General features: G+C 47.1%; 1 protein-coding gene across 3 annotated transcripts in view; it reads left to right on the top strand.

Moving 5' to 3' along the window:
* The first annotated feature begins 5,454 nt into the window (after positions 1-5,454).
* EFCAB6 (EF-hand calcium binding domain 6) overlaps positions 5,455-10,363 on the top strand; it is a 167,791-nt gene continuing 162,882 nt past the window's right edge. For 2 of the 3 annotated variants that reach the window (XM_045001808.1, XM_045001806.1), the window contains exon 1: positions 7,579-7,673. The gene's annotated coding sequence lies outside the window, so the exon portion shown is untranslated. Of the gene's footprint in view, positions 5,500-7,578; positions 7,674-10,363 lie in introns of those variants that run through there. The other variant, XM_045001807.1, reaches the window with a different exon arrangement.

Below are 10,363 nucleotides of genomic sequence, written 5' to 3'. Positions count from 1 at the left end.
TTATGAGGGCAGGGCAGCACGTAGGACTATAAAATATCAGCCAGCATGTGAGAGGGAAAGAGACCTGGTGAATCACCTGCATGAGTGAGAGTTGAAAAGGGAGGGGACAGGTGGGTGGGTGACTGACCATTACCAGAGCCAGGAGATAGTATCTGATTAATGGGTGAAGGGTGAAGGCAGGAGAGCAGCAAGATGAATTTACTGTCCGGTATTCCTAAACCAGAGTGCCAGGCCTGGAGAGGGGGAGTTGCCTGCTGACTTCTAAGCCAGAGCCCAGGGCTGGAGATGGCTGAAGGCAGGGGAGCAGTGGAGGGGTTTATCTGCTGACATCTCCACACCAGCAAACTAGAACCATGGGAACACTTCAGAGGCCAGCAGAAGAGAGGGATGCTCCCCTGGTGAGGATGATCTCCTAGCAGAGAGGCTGGGGACGGGATGAGGGGTTGTGGGGAAGAAAGGTGCTGCACTCCAGCTGGAAGGGCTGGGGTAGCTATCCTGGCAGAAGAAGACTGACAAAAAGTCTGCATGTGACAGAAGGTGCCAGTGTGTGATACATGGGGTATTGAGGGATGAGATGTCTTGCAGTTTTAATGACTACTTATGTTGAGAGTGACAAAAGGACTATGTGTTGGGACTTACATTTTGGACTACTTGTGGAATGTTTCTGTAATAAACCAGTCCCAAGAAGGGGTACTATGGAGAAAAGAGAGTCTGATGTAGAGACCTTGGCTTACCTCAGGGGAAAAACTGAGGCAGGTGCACCTTTTTGGGGAGCAGCGGAGGAAAGTCCCGAGCCCTGGCAATGTAGGGATATTAAAGAAGGTTTATATTAGACATGGTTTATATGAAAAATGATTTATTGTTAGAAATGATTTATTGTTAATTGATACTTTATAACTGAAGGTTTATATTAGAAGTAAATGTGATTCCCAAGATTTAGCCTCTAACCTGCAAGCCACCAGCTGTGTCTGTGTGAAGCCTGCTCAAAGAAATACTTTGTATAAAACTTGTTAAACATTAATTAACTCTAAGTAAGCCAAAACAGTAGCTGTTATAGTATATAGATAGAGACCCCCACCCTCTGTAAGTTTTCATCTCACTTTATTTTTGATTGTTAAAAGACAGGGAGTCTCACATAAATTGGTAACACCCCAAAAGGTAAAGAGACAGTGAAATAGATGTGATTAAGATAGAGAATGTATGTGAATAAGTGCCTAGTTTAAATAATGAATGAATGGTTAGGAAGTTACCAGACTGAAGAATTCAGTGTTGGCTGAAGAAGGTGTCAAGTGGGATCAACCAGATGACCCCTGGAGGGCAAACTGGAATCCACCCCACCACCTCAAAGGAAGAAAAAAACAAACATCTGACAACATGGAGCTAGCCACCTGCTGATTGATTTAGCAACAGCAGAATGAAGCAACTCTCATGGACTGACATAGGAATAAATTCCTATAAAACTGGACTCTAAAGACTAAGGACTTTGAGTCTATGGTTCTGCTGCCAGCCTCCAGGAGCATTAGGCGCATCTGACACAGGGCTTGGCTACACTTACAAATTTGCAGCGCTGCAGCAGGGTGTGAAAACACATCCTCTGCAGCGCTGCAAATTGCGGCGCTGCAAAGCGCCAGTGTGGTCAAAGCTCCCAGCGCTGTCCGTTATTCCCCACAGGGAGGTGGAGTACGGACAGCGCTGGGAGAGCTCTCTCCCAGCGCTGGCGCTTTGACTACACTTAGCGCTTCAAAGCGCTGCCACGGCAGCGCTTTGAAGCGCTAAGTGTAGCCACAGCCACAGACTCGGCTCCATCCTCATGACCAAGATACCTGGCCAGTAACTTGGCATGAGCAACATCTAGGCTGGTAACTATAACATCTATACAGAACCTGAATGAATGATTGTGTGAATGAATATATGTGTGTGTGTGTGTATAAAAAATAAGTAGTAATAGAAATAAGTAGTAAAACAATGTTGTTTGCTTTTATCTTTTGCTTTACTATTATATTTACAATAAATGTGGCATCTTTGCCTTATCCCTCTTAATAAGATCCTGCTGGTTTTTATTATATTGGTATAACAGCAGAAGCCAGGTGGGCAGGTGGCAGAGGGAAGGGAGGCGCCAGGTGGAGCAGGTTCTGGGAGTCCATGGGCAGGGGTGGTGGTTGTGTCCCCTAGACACACTGGGGTCAGCGACGCCAGCTGGGGACCGCCTTCAGTGGAGCTCCTGCCTTCCCCTCCCCCATCCCTCAATATCCCCCCTCAGGGAACTTGCGTAGGGCCCTGTAAATGCTAAAGACGGCCCTGTTCAAGGGACCATTCAAGGTGAAGTGGCCCCTTCTGCTCCAGCTTTTGAGTATACCCAGCAATCTGAAGCCTTTGTTCATCTTCAGACCATGTTTTTCAACTGTAAAAAGGATAACTGGGATGTTACATCTCTTTAAGGCCACTGTACGGCTGCAATCCTGCAAACATGCATATGACTAATTCCACGTATATGAGCAGTCCCATTGAACTTCAAGGGATTTCAAGTACATGCAAAGTTACGCGAGTATTTGTGGGATCAGGGGCTTAGGCTGTAACTGCAGCACTGCTGGAAGTTAGCTTCTAAAGCATGAACTATTGGAATGTTGAGTAGATTGCTGGAATTCTGAAAATAAAGAACATTAACACCTTAATTAGGTGTGCGTGTGCCTAGATTTATTTTTGCAAGACACAATTGCAGCAATGCAACTGTCAAAAGATGTGGTTCAATTTATATTAAAAAAAATAATCCAGGTTTGTGCAAGGTCACAGAAAATGGATTCCTATTATGTTAATGTGGAGGAATTTATGTCCTCCTATTAGTCTGAACAGAAATGAAGTCTGTCTCAATAAATTGAGAAAAAAATACCCCTCTGATGTTTCCTTTCTCTTATGTAGGTTTCCAAATGTGAAAACTAGTCACTTTGTATTAGCCTTAGGATAGATTTAGGATTCAGTCTATCTTACAATTTGGACTCATGGCAAAAAGCTTGCTTGACATAAATAAAAGGGTATTCAGACAGTGGCTTGCAGGATCAGGCTCCAAAACTGTATCCTATTAACAAAATATCACTTTAGTGATGAAACTGTGGGTATTGGGATGTTTGTTTGCCTACACCATTAATCTCATGCAGTGTTAGGTTTTAATAGAAACTGTTCTTTGCTTCTGCAGTAGTGCTGGTGATACACATTTTATCTTTTTGGATATACAAAAGGACCAGGTTGGTGTCAGGCTGACTTAAAACTGAATTTGTCTTTTAGGGCTCCATTGTGCATAGCTTACTCTTGAGAGTAGTCTTTACTCACACAAGTGGTCCCCCTGAAGCCAAAGGGACCATTCCCATCTGGGTAGCAGGACAGTATGTACCTATACATGGAAAGTACCATACTATGTAGTAGTCTTTACTATTGTACTGTACTTACTTGCTCTTGTTAAGTTCCTGGGGGAAGGCGGGGGGATTTCTATTTAAAACAAACACTGCTGCCTTCATTCTTCCTTAGTAAAAAGGAATTTTAATTATCAGCTCCTACTACATACTCAACACATGTAGTCCATAGTCTGTGACTCACCATTGTTTGCAGTACATCAGAATGCCTAAATTAGAATTAATTTGTCAGAATTAAGTGGAATTCCAGATTATATGTGTGATCCAAGGTTCACTGAAGTTAACAGTGACTTCAGTGAGCTTTAAAACAAGTCCTTACGAGAAGATATTATGGTGAGCCCTATCCCTGTTCCCGAAGGCGCCCACGTGTACTACAAAGAGTGATGTAGAGACTGAGCCTGCAATCTGGTTAATAATAGTGCCATTAGGAAGAGCAGCTCAGCCTTGAGATGTCTGGCAGGATATCTTAGCATACCATAGTGGGTGTGTAAAAAAGCCAGGCAGTGGACATATCCTGAGTTCTGCTGTGACTCCTATATGTTGTTCTGCAGGAGCTACCTAAGTGAGAGTAGCTGGGGACTGCTCTAATTTATATCAGCCCATCCCAGGGCTTGTGAGTAGGGCAATGCAGGGCTGCTTTCAGTCAGGGGCGGCTCCAGGCCCCAGCATGCCAAGCGCGTGCTTGGGGCGGCAAGCCGCGGCGGGCGCTCTGCTGGTGCCACGAGGGCGGCAGGCAGGCTGCCTTCAGCGGCATGCCTGGGGAGGGTCCGTTGGTCCCGCGGCTTCGGTGGACCTCCCACAGGCATGCCTGCGGAGGGTCCGGCCTGTGGGAGGTCCTCTGAAGCCACGGGATCAGCGGACCCTCCGCAGGCAAACCGCCGGAGGCAGCCTTCCTTCCGTGCTTGGGGCGGCAAAATCCCTAGAGCTGCCCCTGCTTTCAGTGGCCCTAAACTGTGCCAGTGCTGGGGAAATTCTCCTCTAACCAGCTGCTGTGCATTAGCAGCCTTTATATGCCATCAGAACAGTGCACAAGGGGTAAGGTGGGGGACAGAACCTGTTTGTAAAAATCCTTTTTTTCTGTTTGTTAACTTGGATTCAAAAGATGTTTATATGTCCCATCTATTAGAAACAGAGGCTTGTGCACTTAAAGTGCTATCTACCCTGTCCAGGCTGTTATACTGCCCCATCACCATTGCACTTGACTAGCTAGGGGGTTGTTGTTGTGACAACAGTTAGTGGTAGTGGCAAAATACACAGCTCTCAGTAGTGAGCATTCATTATGGGTATGTTTATAAAGCCCACCCATAAGAGCCCAGAACACAGGAACGGGGGTCGGGGGAGGCACTGGAACAATTTGTATAACGGGGATGCTGAACACCATTGAACCAAACTGTAAACCCCGTATATAATGGAAACCACTTCAAACGAGGGGGTGCTGCAGCACCCCCAGTTCCAGCAGCTATGCACAGCAGGGCTGACTGAAATCAGGCTCAATGCATGATGCAGCCCACACGTGCCACACCTCTCTAGCGTCCCTCGGTCAGACTGGATTCATTTTGCAGCGTGTCCCCACCGCCCCCTCACTTGCACTGGGGTTTTTTTTTTCGTTGCATTTCTGCCACGCCCCGAGCACCGGGTTAGACGGCCGCAGACAGGTCGGCCCGGCCCGGCCCCCTGGCACTGCCGGAGGCACCTAGAGCCGGAGCCCCGCGATCCCCTCGCCGCCAGCGCTCCCCCCGGGATGCACGGGGAGGGGGGGGTCTTTCCAGCCATGCGCACTCGAGGGCCGGGGAACCCCACCCCACGCGCCGCGACACCGCCCCAAGTGCGCAACCCCCGCCCCCGGCTGCCTCGCGTGGGCTGCGCCCGCGGCGTCCCCGTCGCCGTCTTCCAAGCGGGCAGCCAATAGGCGCCTGGCTTACGGTTGCCATGTAGCCCCGGCCTCCCGGCCAATCAGAAGCGAAACCAGTTGCTACAGCAACAGCGTCTTAGAAACAGGTGAGAGCAGGAGAGAAGTTCGGGGGGAGCGGAAAGTCCCCCCCCCCCCGCCCAGCCAGCCCAGCCCACCGCGGGGCGAGCGGCGCAGGCCGAGCAGGTAACTCACGCCCGGGGGAGCGGCGCCCCTGCAAAGGGGGGTGGGGGAGACCCCAAGAGCTGCTGGAGCCGGGAGGTGGGTGGGTGGCTGATGACGGGGGGGCGGCAGGAGGTTCCGGAGCCCCAGCCCTGGGCTGTTCCCGGGACGCTCCAAAAGCGGTTCCAGGGAAGCGGGGCCGGTCTGTGGTGAGACTGGAGCAAGGACACAACGCAGGCGGGGACTCTGGGTGGGCTGTGCCGCCAGTGCAGCGTGCAAACCTGCTCTCGGTCACCGTTTGCTCCCAGGAGCAGTTACTGATATTAAACTGCTGTCTCGCCTAACCTGCTCCTGGATCCGGGGTAGCAAATTGTAACCAGTAGCGGTTACCGAGACATAAGACTGTTCTGATTTGCTGACATGTCCTAATGCCATGCGGAAAAACACTTAAAGGCTAGATTGAGAGGCAAAATAGCACTTGCAAAAGGCAATCACCGTTAGTGGATTGAATGAAAACAAAGTTTTGAGACCAGGCCAGAAATTCAGTCAGACTGGCAGTCAGATGATCCAAGAGAATAAACTTCTGCTCTGAAAACAAGCAGAAAAAGTTAGAATTAAAAATTCCAAATTAGAAACCACAGTAAAAAAAAAAGCAAATGCAATACTAGAAACACAGATGTCATTGCTAAAACTACTAGCAAGTACTTACTTATACATATTTTCAATTAATATTTATTGAAATGTAAATTAAATAGCACAATGACATGCATCTACACAATAACAAAGGTACATGATGAAGTGCTAAGATCCAAGCAACAGATAAGGCAAATTTGTGAACTGCTATGAGACTTTATGCAGTCAGACACAATGATAAGGGAGTCTTTGTTTCTGAGGAGGTATATGTAAAATATTTAACTGAATCACGTCTCTGCAGCACCTCAGTAGGTTACATCAGACAGAGAGGAGTTGCGGTGACTAGGCATTGGGATGCCTGTGCCTTTTAAGACAGGAGTGGGGAACCTACAGCCCATGGGCTGCTTAATTTCATCCGGCCCGCAGAAAGTCTCAGTGCCACAGGCTGGAAGCCCCAAGCTTTGGTGTCCCGCCATGAGGCTGGACTCCGCTGCGAGCACTGGCTCACCAGGTTGCTAGAAATCCGGTCGGCTCTGTGTAGCTCCCGGCAGCTCCTGGCATGTCCCTGTGGCCCCTAGGAACAGGGGTGATCAGAGAAGCTCCATGCGCTGCTCCCGCCCCCCAGTGCTGGCTCCACAGCTCCCATTGGCCGGGCACCACGGTCAGTGGGAGCTGTGGGGGTGGCACCTGTGGGCGCAGGCAGCACACACCGCGCAGAGCCTTGGGCCGCTCCGCCTAGGGGCTGGACATGGCGGCTGCTTCTGAGAGCCTGCCTTAGCCCCATTGTGCCACCGATGGAGCCACCTGAAGTAAGAGCTGCCTGGCTGGAGCCCACACAATGACATGCATCATTGCGCGGGCTCCCTCCCACATCGAGCTCCCTCCCACAACCTTACTCCCTCCCAGACCCTGCACCAAGCAAGGAGTGCTGGATTGGGGATGTTTTCGGAAAGGAAAGCAGCTTTTAGTAGGTTAAATGGATTGTAGTTATATAATTATATCAGCGATTTTTTTGCACTTTTGTTCTTTAATTATAACAAGAAAAGAGACATCTGGCATGGACTTCTGGCCTCTTATTCAGGTGCCTAATGCTTTAATTCTGCAAACACTTTAAGTATATGAGCAGGCCCATTGATTTCTCGGATGAACTGAAGTTAGCATGCACTTAGCTGTTTGTACTCTTGGAGCCTAAACATGAATATGAAACTAAAAGGCAGCAAATTTTAAAAATGATAAAAGGAAATCCTTTCTATGCACAACATATAATTGCCGTGGAATTAATTTTCACTAGATATCATTAAGGCCCAGTGCCAGATCCTGAGTTGTGCTGAGTTTAAACTCAATAGTTTACTCCTGGGGGAATTCTGCACCAATGTGCAAAGGCAGAATTTATGTCCCAGACAGATTTTTTTCCCCCTCAGAAAATAGATTCTGTGAATAGATGCTGAAATTTTACCTTTCGCCCACCAGGAGCTACTGCAGCAGCAGAGGAGAGGGCAGCCAGCTCACTGGTGGGGAGGGGACAGTGGTTGCCTTCCTCACAGCACCTTGCCCTGCGGGGCCAGGTAAGGAGGTATGGGATATGCAGAGGGGCGAGGACGGACAGTGCAAGGCACACAGGGCTGCTGGGGGGTTTGAGAAGGGCTAGTGGGGGGGGGGGCAGAGTGGGCTGTGGGCACAGGAGCTAGTGGGATGACAGCACTGAGCCAGGGGTTGAATGGGAGTGGGAGTACTTTGCCACATAGGGACAGGAGGCAGAGGGTGCAGGGACACATGGGGTCAGGGTAGAGGGGTGGCTGAGTGGGGCTGCAGGGACACATGGGGATAAGGGGTAGGGAGAGTGCAGGGACACATGGGGACAGAGGCAGATATGCCTGGCTGAATGGGAGAGGCTAGGGATCAGCCAAGGTCTCCATGAGGAAGGCTCTCTAGCAACCCCCCTCCACCCACACACACAACCTGTTTTATACTTCTCCCATCCACACCCAACAGCCCTCCAGCTTTACCTCCAGCAATTCCTTCCCTTTCCCTCAGCTCGTCCATTACCTCTGACTACTCCAAGCCTTTGCACTGCTTCTGAGGGGTGCAGAAAATACATTTCTGTATTGTGTTTAAATGAATTATTACTCAACATTCTGTATTAATATGCCTACTAAGGAATCTATCTGTCAAAAAACATTTCCTGAATCTTTTTTGTTGTCTATATTGTAACAAACATACTTGCTGACAGGTATTTTGAAATAAATTACCAAAGTAAGTGAAACTGGCAGGATCTATATTTTGTTATTTTAACACATAAAATATGCACATTTTTGCAGAATTTTAAAATATTGTGTGCTGAATTTTTTGGTGCAGAATGTTTCAATTTTTTGGTGCAGATTTTCCCCAGGAGTAACAGTTGAGCAAAGCAGGAAGGAAAGGTAGCGTTTAGCTGCCTGCTCCCCCACCACTGGGGCTGAGGGTCTGGCTCCAAGAGTTTAGTAGGACTGAAAAAAAAATTAGACATTTATATGGCTAATGAGAGCATCCACAATTGCATTGGATAGGACTGAAAATTATTTTTTTTACAAATGGATATAAACCCTCATACTCAGGGAATAAAACATCTTCTAGTTGCCCTGGATTAGGAAGAAACTTTCCCAATGTGTAGGTTATTCCACAACTGTCCATTCTGTCCCTGGGAAGATTTATTGTATTACTTTAGCTGGAATTTGTAGGCCCAAAGAGTAAAAGGTGTTAACGTATTTCAATTACTGTTCAATATTAAACAGTTTTAAACAAGATTTGGGGTTTGGTATACAGAGACTTTAGTCTGCTTAGTATCATGACAGACATGCTTTTAAAAATTCTTTTAATCCTTTATTAAAGCTAAAGGAAAAAAGGAAAAAACAGCTGAACTGTAAAATATTAAGTAAGGCTTTCATTTTAACATTATCCCCTGTTCCCCTTTTCTTTAGATCAAGAGAGTTTTTAGAAGGAAAAAAATCCCTTGTCTGACAGTCTCTGAGATGATAACTAGTGTCCTTTTGGGGAAAAGAGTAGAAGCTAGTTGATATGGGTGGAGCTGTTGTTGTTTGTTAAAGTCCGACTCCACTTACTAGAAGACAAAACAAAGCAAACATATACAGAGATGAAAGAAAAGAACAGCAAAGACTGAAAAAAATATAGCTTCTGTTTCTGGTGTTGACTCTCACTTGGAACCTCACAACTGGAGAAACACAGGCACAACACATGGTCTTATCAGCCACTCTGAGACCTAACAAACTTGTACCACCATCAGGCTGTCTAGGGCTTTGCTTTTTGCTGCCTCTTCCTGGTCACAGGCTTACAGCAGTGTTGCAAAATGTATAGTCTTGGCTGGCTAAGCCAGACTCTTATCAGACAGAAGGAAAGAGGAGAGAGATAGGAAAGAGAAGAAATAAGATAGGGAAGGGAAAAGAAACATAGCGGGTGGGGGGAACATATTAAGTCTCACATTCTAGATGATACCTGGGATTCAGCTGGAGCCAGTGGAGATGGCAGTGTTATCTGGGTCCCTCTCTCCAACCCAGTCTGGTCAGGATATCTGTTAGGATTAGGATAAAGAAGGTCTGGGGTCCTAGGAGACAGTGGGGGTGGCAGCCATGATGGTGAAGCTTGCTCCTTTCCCTTCTCTAATCTTTCAGTCAACCAGCATCGCAGTAACCTCAGTCTGTTCGTCCATCAAATTTCCTTTCAAAGTCTCTTTTTGAGGACCCCAAAAGGGAGTGATGGATAGTATAGCCCATCTGCTATTATTTTGTCCATCAGTTAAGTCTAATTACAAGATTAACTGATTTCTGATCCCACTCTGTTCTTTGTGTTTGATTGTTTTTTGGTGCAGCAGCCTCATCATATGAGGCTATGATTGCCAGTTTCTTGTTTAATTTTAGCCAAGTGTTTTTAAAAAATATCCTTTCACTCAGTCTAGCATCCTGAAAGAAACACAGCCAGGCTTTTTTTTTGCACTCTTCCATTTTTCTGACATTCTCTCCAGTCCCTTTAGGGAAAAATCTTTGATTCCAAGCCAACTCAGTTGTTCATAAAGAAACGTTCTTTCCATAGAATATTGTCCACAATGGCATAGAACATGATCAACAGCTTCTTTGGTTCGGAACACATTACACAGCCCATCTTTATGTCTTTTTAATAAGTTTAACTTATCATTTATGGTGCAATGAACTGTTAACACACTCTGTAAATAACTACTTCAATTTTTCTAGCATGACTGTGGAGT

Source organism: Mauremys mutica, chromosome 1 (genome assembly GCF_020497125.1).
Source record: "Mauremys mutica isolate MM-2020 ecotype Southern chromosome 1, ASM2049712v1, whole genome shotgun sequence".
Taxonomy (NCBI): domain Eukaryota; kingdom Metazoa; phylum Chordata; order Testudines; family Geoemydidae; genus Mauremys; species Mauremys mutica.
This window is presented reverse-complemented; position numbering and strand designations above follow the sequence as displayed.